The 10794-nt window shown below is 35.5% G+C and overlaps 1 long non-coding RNA gene across 1 annotated transcript; it reads right to left on the bottom strand.

Annotated features, from left to right (window-relative positions):
- Positions 1 to 7297: 7297 nt before the first annotated feature.
- On the bottom strand, positions 7298 to 9858 carry LOC121223353 (uncharacterized). The gene is made up of 4 exons (XR_005920702.1): positions 9673 to 9858; positions 9377 to 9474; positions 8492 to 8924; positions 7298 to 7672 (listed from the first exon to the last, which is right to left on the bottom strand). It is a non-coding gene; the product is annotated as an uncharacterized lncRNA (long non-coding RNA).
- Between the last annotated feature and the right edge of the window lie 936 nt (positions 9859 to 10794).

Here is a 10794-nt window from a genome sequence, read left to right as displayed (position 1 = left end):
GCTATCGATTCTATCATACCAGGCTCTTGGTGTTTGTTTCAAGCCATACAAGACTTTATTCAGTTTGTACACCTTGTTTTTTTCACCAACAACTTTGAAACCTTCAGGTTGCTCGATATAAATCTCTTCTTCAAGGAAACCATTGAGTAAAGCTGACTTTACATCAAGCTGATGTATTTTCCACTGCTTTTGTGCAGCCAAAGCTACTAGTAGCCTGATTGTGTCTAGCCTGGCTACTGGTGCAAATGTTTCAAAGTAGTCAATGCCATACTTTTGACCGAATCCCTTCACTACCAGTCTTGCTTTCAACTTGTTTAGAGTTCCATTAGCATTGTGCTTGGCTCGAAACACCCATTTTACTCCAATAACCTTCCTATTGGCTGGTTTATCAACTAGCTCCCAAGTCTGCTTCTTGTGAATCATGCTCATCTCATCGAGCATAGTATGTTTCCATCCCTATTAAGCTTCAGCTTCTTCAAAACAACTCGGTTCAATTGCAGCCACTTCAACTCTTTCATAGATTTCACTTAAAGGTCTGGTTCCCCTAATTGGTTCATATTCAATGTCCATTTCAGGATCAGTTTGATCAGCTTCAGTCTGATCAGTCAGTAGGTCTTCAATAGTAGCCTCTAGTTCATTTTTATCCTAGTTTCATCCTGTCTTCTCATCAAACACAACATCTCTGCTTACAAGAACTTTGTTGGTTGAAGGATTTAGGATTCTGTAGCCTTTCTTTACATTGCTATAGCCTACTAGGATACCGGGTTGTGCTTTCTTGGCTAGCTTATCCCTTTTAACTGCTGGGACATGTACATATCAAATGCAGCCAAAGATCTTTAGATGAGCTAGTGATGGTTTTAACCCAAACCAGGCTTCAAATAGAGTTTTATGGGCCAATGCCTTTGTTGGTAGTCTATTTTGAAGATAAATAATAGTGTTAACTGCCTCAGCCCACAAGGTTTTGGGTAGATTTCTCTCAAACAATAGACATCTAGCCATATCCATCAGGCTTCTATTCTTTCTTTCACTAACATCATTCTGTTGTGGTGTATAGGTGTTGGTGAGTTGATGCTTGATGCCTTTTTCATCACAGAAACTTTGAAACATTACTAAGGTTTACTCAGTCCCATTGTCTGATCTCAATATTTTCAGCTTGCAACCTATTTTTGTTTCTACTACAGCTTTGAACTTTAAGAAACTGAGGCCACTTCTGATTTGTGCTTCAAGAAGTAAATGCAGCAATACCTCGAGTAATCATCAATAAAAAGAATGAAATACCTGCTACCATTCAAAAATAGAATTTTCATAGGGCCACACACATCAGAGTGAACCAATTGCAGCTTTTGTGAGGCTTTCCAGGCCTTGTTCAAGGGAAATGGCAGTCTAGCCTACTTTCCCAACTGACATACCTCACAAACCTCTTCCTTTTCAACAGAATTTGTGAAGTTTTCAACCAAATATTCTTTGGTTATTTTGGTCAGTGAATTGTAGTTGACATGGCCTAACTTCTTGTGCCATAGCTTGGATTCATCGAGTACTGCTGTGTAGGCACTATCTGAGCTCTTATTCCAATCTACCACAAAGCTTCTATTAGCCATAGTTACTGTCATAAGCTTAGATCTACTTGGATCACTGATCAGGCATTCTTTGCCTTTGAACACAACTAGGTAACCCTTTTCTAGCAACTGAGCTATACTTAGCAGGTTTTTGTCAATTTCAAGAATAAATAAGATATTTGAGACAAGTTTGTTACCTGTTGGAGTGTTAATTAACACATCTCCTTTGCCTTCTGCCTTGATGAAATGTCCATTTCCAACCTTCAGCCTTGTTTTAAAGCTTCTATCAATGCTCTTAAAGATTGCAGCATTGGGAGCCATGTGGTTTGTGCAACCACTGTCTATTAGTGACCCTTTTGTGACTTTTTCAGTGGCAGTTGAGTAAGATACTGCAAAGACTTGCTCTTCATGGTCACTGCCTTCTTCTGCCACTTGAGCTTCAGCTCTTGGCTATTGAGATTGGTTTTGTCTTAGTTTCCCTTTGTTTCTACAAACTTTCTCAGAATGGCCCATCTTTTTGTAGACTTTGCACTGCACATCAGGTCTAAACCAGTAATTTTTAGCTGGATGACTGGACCTTCTGCACTAGAGGCAAGGTAGATGTCTTTTTCCTGCTCTATCTCTTCTTAGCTTGTTAGACTAGGGCTTTCTTCCTTTGTAGCCTAAAGAGCTCGAGCCAAGCCTGCTTTTGGCTTGGAAAGCACATTCTTGATGCTCCTCCTGTCTACTGGCTCTTCTTTGCTCTTGTGCATAAAAAACATTGATCAACTCAATTAAAGAAATGCTTGTCAGGTCTCTTGAATCTTCAAGGGATGAGATTTAGCTTCATATCTCTTAGGTAAAGTTGAGATAACCTTCTCTACAACTCTTGCTTCACTAAACTGGTCCCCAAGCAGTCTAATGCTGTTTACTATAGCCATGATTCTATGTGAATATTCCTTTACTGTTTCTTCCTCTTTCATATTTAAGTTTTTAAAATCCCTTCTCAAATTCAGCAGCTACTGCTGTCTTGTTCTTTCTATACTTTGAAACTCCTCCTTTAGCTTATCTCAGGCTTGCTTTGGTGACTCACAAGCCATGATTCTTGTGAAAATCACATCAGACACACTGTTTTGAATGTAGGACATAGCCTTGTGTCTTTTAGTTCTTTCATCTATGTGCTACCTAATCTGAACCACTATGGGATTGGCTCTTAGAGGTACTGGTTCAACATCTGAGTTAACAACCTCCCACAAGTCGAATGCCTGCAGGTAGGTCTTCATTTTCACTACCCAAATATGGTAACCTTCACCATTGAACACTAGTTGTGGTACTTGTGAGAATCCAGATGAAGACATAGTTCCTTGACTTAAAGAATGACAGGTCCACGAGAAATAGGCTCTAGATACCAATTGTTGGAACAATGGATAAAGATAAAGAAAGCAAAATAGTTTCTTGAGCTCTAAGGCTCGAGACTTACAGTACAAATAATAACAGAATCAAGCACTTAAGAACCAAAAATGAAAACTAAGAATGAGAGAGTATTGGATGATAAATTTTGAATGAATTTTCATTAGTTTGAACAATGACATAGAGCCAATACAAATACCAGACATGTGCTGGTCAGTACAAGCAAAATCATCACCTAAACACTACCTAACTCCACTAATAACATTGTAACTTACAAAACATGACTTGCACACATAGGTAAGTTGATTCATCAGCTTATCAGCACCTAATCATCAAGTACAACTTGGTTTGATTTTAGCTAAGTTACAAAACACCAATTTGAAAGTAACAAAATCAAAAACAACAGCTTGATCTTCAGCTGCAACTGCATGGCTCGGGCTGTTTCTGCTGCATCATGGCAGCATGCTAGCCAGCTTCAACAGTCCTCCTTGGCTTGCATGCTGCAAACTTCCAATCTCATTCTTAAATACTCGAACCTTGATACACTAAGAGGCTTTGTCAAGATATCAGCTAGTGGATCCTCAGAACTGCAATGAATCAATTTCACCTCATTAGCTTGTTCCATTTCCCTAACAAAATGAAACTTAATCTTGAAGTGCTTTGTTCTTCCATGGAACACTGGATTCTTTGCAATTGCAACAGCAGATTGGTTATCACAGTTGATATTTGTTGCTTCCATTTGATTTAGGTTCAAGTCAGTTATAATCTTCCTTAGCCAAATGGCTTGTTTAACAGCATTAGCAGGTGCTACAAAATTGTATGGTCTGTTCAGTAGTCATATTGAAACTTATGCCTTTACGACCAAGCAGATCTGCAGTCTTTCCACTTACAAATGCCCTTAGAATTGATCTAAGATTTAACGGTGAGCCAAAAAGTGAAAACTGCATAGCTAGAAAGTTGTTTGAAATTTCAAATTGGCTTTATTTTATACCCACATAAGAAAAATGATATGTATATCCAGCATTTTCTATTACCTCTGTGATAGAAAGACTCAGGTCCTCCATTATTTCAGACTAAGCAGGTGATGTATATCCAATCTGTTGAAACAAAAATCATGAAAAGGTTCAAGCAATCATGTACATTTCCTCAAGACTAGTAGATAAGTAAACTTCAACAACAATACAAAAATTCAAACTAACTAAAATTGGGTCAGAAGTAGAAGAGGTTGTCAAGTAGAATGAACATGGTGAATGAGAAGTAACTTATGCTTCGGTATATGCAAAATATGGTTATTAATCCAAAGGAAATACAAGCTGCCATAATATTACTAAGAACAAGCGTAGCGGTAACAGTGGAACTATTCTCACCAGCTCCTTCTCTAACAAGCAAAGGCTCTGACTGTAACATTGTAGCCCTTTTTTCCCCATCTTTTTTTTTGTCCAGAAAACTCTAAAAAATGAAAATAGTGAATAACTAGGAATTTTGAGAATGTTAAAGAGGAACATAAAAATGCTTGGGGATCTAACATTCACTCTGGGTTTCTTTTAACATGTTTTTGGCTACCTACCTACCCTCATGGGCCATGAGATTCCAAAAGATATAAGCTTGTTTGAATCCTGTCTGACAAGTATCCTAAAATTATTTGGATACTGAAAGATGCAGGTAACTTCAACATGTTTAGCTCGTGGGGTAAGTGTTTCACAGGATCTTTCAGCTAATAATAAATTATGTGCCAGTGGGGGCTCCTTCTGCATTAATTTTGCCTCGACATAAGGTGTCATCATTATTTATTACTTTTAAGAAAAAGGATGGAAATGCCTTTTAATTTGACATATTAAAATTTGTTCAAGGGGCATATAGATTTAGACAAAAAAAACATTTTAAAATGTGGTCAAATTTAACCCTCAATCTGATTTGATTTGAATATATTATAAATTAAATTACATCAATAGTAACTCAATTTTGGATAGTCGACAAAACAGTCATTCATGTTTCAATTTAGTCACTCAACTTTCAAAAAATAATAAAACAGTCACTAACATTATTGAAAAGTGATAAATTAGTCACTCATTAACATTTTTCGTCACAAGCTTAATGTGTTAGCTGACATGGCCAGTTCACTAACTGATGTGGCCAGTTAACTTGCCACATTGGACAAGTAGTCAAAGGGTCAAAAATAAAGGAAAAGATTATTGGTTTAGGTAAATAAAAGAATAGGAGAAGAAGAATAAAACAAGAAGAGGAGAAGAAGAAGAAGAAAAGAAAATGGAGGAGCTTCATACCAGCGATTCCCAAGGGTCAAAATTTGAAAACTCAAATACGACTACGCTTCCACAACATCGACACCTCTATGGCCAACGCCCTCCGCCGCGTCATTATCGTCGAGGTTCCCACCATAGCCATTAACCTCATCAAAATCGAAGCAAACTCTTCCGTCCTCAACGACAAGTTCATCGCCCATCGATTGACTAGAGGAGTAATCACCGAAGACAAATAAGCTTGACTTTGTATCATAGTTGCACCAATCTTAAACCTTGGAACCACTGTGAAATTGACCCTAACGTTAACATTGCCATTGTTGATTTTGCCCGATAAAAATGAGTCTCCAATCACATTTTTCATGTAAATCTCTAAGAAGCTATAGTCTTTCTTTACCTGATAGATTGAAACTTGTTCATGCATTTAAAATCCCAAGCAATGTAAGAGCCAAAATCGCCTAGACATCTCTACAAAATCTGTGAAAAAAGCTATATTCGGGAACCCACCGGAGGTAACTAGCTTTCTTTGGTTCAAGTTCCCAAAAAAAAGAATACTCCATTTTAGCCTGTACAAGGTTGAGGTACTTGGTTCTAGTGAATCTAGCTAAAAAAGATCTTGGGTTTTGAGCTAAAAATGATTTAGGGTGTGCAGATTCCAAGGTCTTGAATGTGCTTAAATATTGCTCGAGGTCAAGTATTTTTAAGTCAGAATCTTTTGCAACCCTAAAGTTAGGGGAGTCAAATCCTTCCAACATTGTTTTAAACACAAAAGATTCAAATGCAAAGCACTTGTGGCTTTCTCTTGCAAAAATAGCTCCAGGTTCAATAGTTTTAGTAGTTGCATCAAGATGGATAGGGTGGGAACCTTGGTGATCATAATGTGGCGGAGGGAATTTGCCATGGAGGCATCGATGTCGTGGGAACGTAGCCATCTTTGAGTTCCCAGATTTTAACCCTTGGGAATTGCTGGTACGAAGCTCCTTCCATTTTCTCTTCTTCTCCATTTTTTCTCTTCTTTTTCTTTTTCTCTTGTTCTTCTACTACCCGGACTTCTTAAATGGGGCTGTTTTAATGATAGCTATCCCACCGTAAAATGACATGTAACGAAAAATGGTTAGAAGGACTATTTTGTTATTTTTCGAAAGTTGAGTGACTTAATTGAAACCTGAGTTACTATTTTCTCAACTACCCCAAAGTTGAGTGACTGTTGGTTTAATTTACCCTATATTATAGTATATAATTAATAACATATAAAAATTAAATTTATAATAATATTTAATATTATAACATAAATATTAAAAAATATTAATGATAAAGGATGAGATGGATGAACGCGAAAGTGGATCGTAAAGTTTGCCAAAGTCACAGATTTGACTTAGGGCTTTAAACGTTAGGAAAAAAATTTGAATTTTGACACAACCTGAAACGAAATTGAATCCAAGTCAGATAAAAAAATTAAAATAAATAACTAAAATAAAATAATAAATCAAATATTAAGGAAGCGAATAAAGAAGATAAATGGAAAGATAGAATGTGGCATGTAGAAGTCCTAAGAAGCCTTGGAAACACGAACACTACACCAAAACAGGCTTTTAGCAGTGTTTTTTTAGGCCTTTAAGCGCCGCTAAATGAAAGCGCTGCAAAAAATGCCGCTATTGACAACGTCCCTAATGTTTACGGCATTTTTAGAAATAAACGCCACTAAAAGTCATGACCTTTAGCGGCGCTTTTACAGAAACGCCGTTATAGATCATGACTTTTAGCGGCGCTTTTCCCACAAACGCCGCTATAGATCATCACTTTTAGCGGCGCTTTTTCGTACAAACGCCGCTATAGAACTAACCTTTAGAGGCGCTTTTTACACAAACGCTGCTAAAAACATATCTTTAAAAAAATAATTTTTTTCAAATAATATTTATTTCTATGATAAATATTATATTATGTTTTAAGGATAAATAAAAAATATTATTTAAATTAAATTTTCTACGAAAATTTTAACTTTAAAAATAAATATAAAAATTAATGAATTTAAATTTAGAATTTAAAATAATAAATTAATAACACAATTAAAATCTAAAAGTTAGAACTCTTAAGTAAAAATAAAAATTTAGAATCAAAACTAAAATAAATAATACATATGCAAGGTAATAAAACATACAATGCATTTTCTTAATCAAGTAAATCTTGGTAATAAAAGATATAATACATCTACTTAATCAAGGAAATCTTGTAATGAACTCAAAGCAACGAGCCTTAGAGAAAATTTTTTTGAGCATGGTTTGAATTTGAACTGCAGATTTGGTGTCTAAATGCTCTGCATGAAAATAAGAGTAACTTAAACTGTTCAAACCATAGTTAACATAGCAAAGATAAGTAAATCAGTTCAACTCATTGTGCACTTACCTTCTATTTGGCGCCAACCACGACCATACAACCTTAAAGCTTCAAGAAACCCGACCAAAAATCAACCTGACCCACCAAATTGACTATAAAGTCAAGATTCAAGCAAAAAAGCAAATCTGATTTTGAAAAAAGGAAGAAAATGATTGAGGAACTTTAAGGACCCGAGTCCTGACCAATCAAATGCTGAGCTAAAAATTTGATAATTGAATCAAACCAAAGTCCAAAGAAACTCTAGTAAACTAAACATACTACTCATTGCAGTAGCTTAAATACCTTATGATCTACATCTATTTCAATTGATTAACTTTAATTTTCTAGTTGGTTTGGGGAAAAACTTTTAAAAAAAGTACAATTATTAATCTATTTACTTTGCCATACCAAAAATGAGCCAATCAAATAATATTGCTCGAAAATCAACTATCTAATTATTTATATATAATTAATTAGTAAAAATAAGCAATTCAATGATTATATGCAATAAATTAACAGAAATTAATAATTCAATAATTTATCAACATTTAAATTTATGTGTTTATCACTAACAACTGTAAGGGTTGACTTCCATCAACAACATTATAAAAAACTATTAAGAGAATTTCACCTCAAATCTATGAACACTCAACAATGTATAATGGGAGGTGAATGAGAGGCTAATGATGAAAATGGATGAAACAGCATGGTACTAGGAGATTGTTTCACTATGCCATGTGGCTAAATCTCTTAGACCTCAAATAACCTTGTAACCAAAAGATATAGGCAACTATCCAGACTGTGGCACAACAGGAAAAATGCAAACCCCCGTGAATTGTGAACTCCATCGAACATTTAATCTTAAGTTAACGTGAATTAACATAACATTAGCGAGAAGAGAAGTAAAATCCTAACCTTACGAAATGCTTTATGCTCATCATTGTCAAGGATTCCAGCAATTCTTCCAGGCCCTACGAACTTGGGCATGATGGAAGATTCCGTTAGCCATCCTAGGGATTCGACCACCACCCTCTTCTTTTTTTCTTCCTCCGCCATCTTATTCAACTTCTATACAATTCAGATACCCACTGTATCTTTCTTTCCAAATTATTTGAAAGCGACAATATGTTCTGCTGCAGATGTTGTCGCCTCTCCTCTTAAAGATCTCGAATTGTCCACCCAATAAAAGTTTCCAGGTCGGGTGGTTCATAATTATAGGAGAACACACCGACACGTGAATTGCACGTAGATTAACCGACTTATCGCGAGTCCCACTGTCTTGGATTCTTTTCTTTCTGAAGTTCCATTCCACCCCAAGTCCCTCCAGTTGCAGGGTGCATGATCAGTCCTGTTTATCACTTATATTATGAAATGTTGTATTACTTATTAATTTTCTAGGGCACTAGTCTTGGTGCTTCATTACCTGCTTATCTCGTACTAGTTCAAAACCAAGAACAACATTATTATTACTTGGAACATTTTATGAATTGTTAGATGGATGTAATATGATCATGCTTATGGTTAATACTTGTTTTCTTGGTGGGTAGGTAAAGTGATTGATGGAAAATTAATATTGTAATAAGTTCACTTGGCTTACCAGAAAATACTTTTAAGAGGGTGAAATACTTGACAAAAATGCTATTGAATTGAGTGATTCATAGCAAATGTTCATGCTTGAGATGGGAACGGTTGTGGTTAAGAAATATTAGCTTCTTCATTTATGAGAGATCACATTCGTTTCCTTATATAAAACTAAATGGCAGATTTACATTTATCTGAGGAATAATAATAAAAGCTTACCTCTAAAATTTTTTGGCTTCTATGAGCGTCTGCAACTCACTGCTGGAACTTGATTTCTCCATCGCTAGTCTTTTCTTTTCTTTTCTTTTCTTATGCCCCTGTTAAGTCACAGTGAATATCTTAACCATCAAATTAATATATTAAATTCTATCAAAATAAATGATTAAAATTGGGATTAACATATTAACCATCAAATTAACATATTATGCAGACAAGTCTAAAGCAATTTGTTGAACGTCAACAGCTTAAAATTGGGAATTAAAGAGCAGTAATTCGTCATAAAGATAGAAGCATACCGCGAGAGAATTTGCCTATCGAGATCCATTTTGAGTGGCATTGCTGTCCCATAAGTATTGGCCTGCATAGCACAACGAAATTTACTAAGGCACAAATGTCAGTTCATAAGACTCAACAATTAAACCAAAATTACAAATTTCCTCTCTTCTAACACATAATAAGAAAAGTAATTGAATAGACAAAACCCTAAACAAAATTACCGTTAAAATCAATATCGATAATAACAAATGGAGGGGCGAGAGAACCGTAAACAGTTACAAAGCCCTAAAATTTGAACCAAAATTTTAAATTTCCTCCAATTGGGAGATGACACCCATCTCCTCCCTCTTTGCCCAACCAGAGACTGTATTGTTGATAAAATATTTCATTTGAAATTTTGGGATAAAAAAATATAAATACAAAACGACGTCTGTTGACACCATTTTTTGGATGGAAAACGGAGTCGACTTGGGTTTTTTGAAAATGAAAACGAAAACGGGAGTCGCCACCAATCCTTTTTGATAAAGTGTAATTGGATCACCTCGAAAAGTGGATGTTTCTAATAAAAGGTTTGATTTTATTAAAACAACAAGTTTGGTCCACGAAATTCAGAAAAACGGGTTCGGGAGTCGGTTACGCACGACGAAGGATTAGCACCCTCGATACGCCCAAAATTGGTACCTAGTTGATTACTTAATGTCTTAGTGTTGAAGATTGAAAACTTTAAAGAAATTTAAAATACGATCCTTAAAAAAAACTCGAATGGCATGGATTAAAATTCAAGAGGAAACTTGGCAATTTGGTTAACCGTGAAATCGAAACCCAGCACCTTAGGGCACGTTTCTCGAATTTCCAAACGCAAAACATTGCCTTATTTTTGAAAAGTTTTTAAAAGGATATTTAGCTATTTGGTCGAACGAGAAATCGAAACCCAGTACCTTAGGGCACGTTCCTCGAATTTCCAAACGCAAAATATTGCCTTATTTTGAAAATTTTTGAAAAGGATATTAAATCATTTGGTCGAACGAGAAATCGAAACCCAATACCTTAGGGCACGTTCCTCAAATTTCCAAACGCAAAACATTGCCTTATTTTTGAAAAGTTTTTAAAAGGATATTTAGCTATTTGGTCGAATGAGAAAT

The sequence above is a fragment of the Gossypium hirsutum genome, chromosome D11 (genome assembly GCF_007990345.1).
Source record: "Gossypium hirsutum isolate 1008001.06 chromosome D11, Gossypium_hirsutum_v2.1, whole genome shotgun sequence".
Classification (NCBI taxonomy): Eukaryota; Viridiplantae; Streptophyta; class Magnoliopsida; order Malvales; family Malvaceae; genus Gossypium; species Gossypium hirsutum.
The sequence above is the reverse complement of the archived record's forward strand: the minus strand, read 5'-3'. Positions and strand labels throughout refer to the sequence as shown.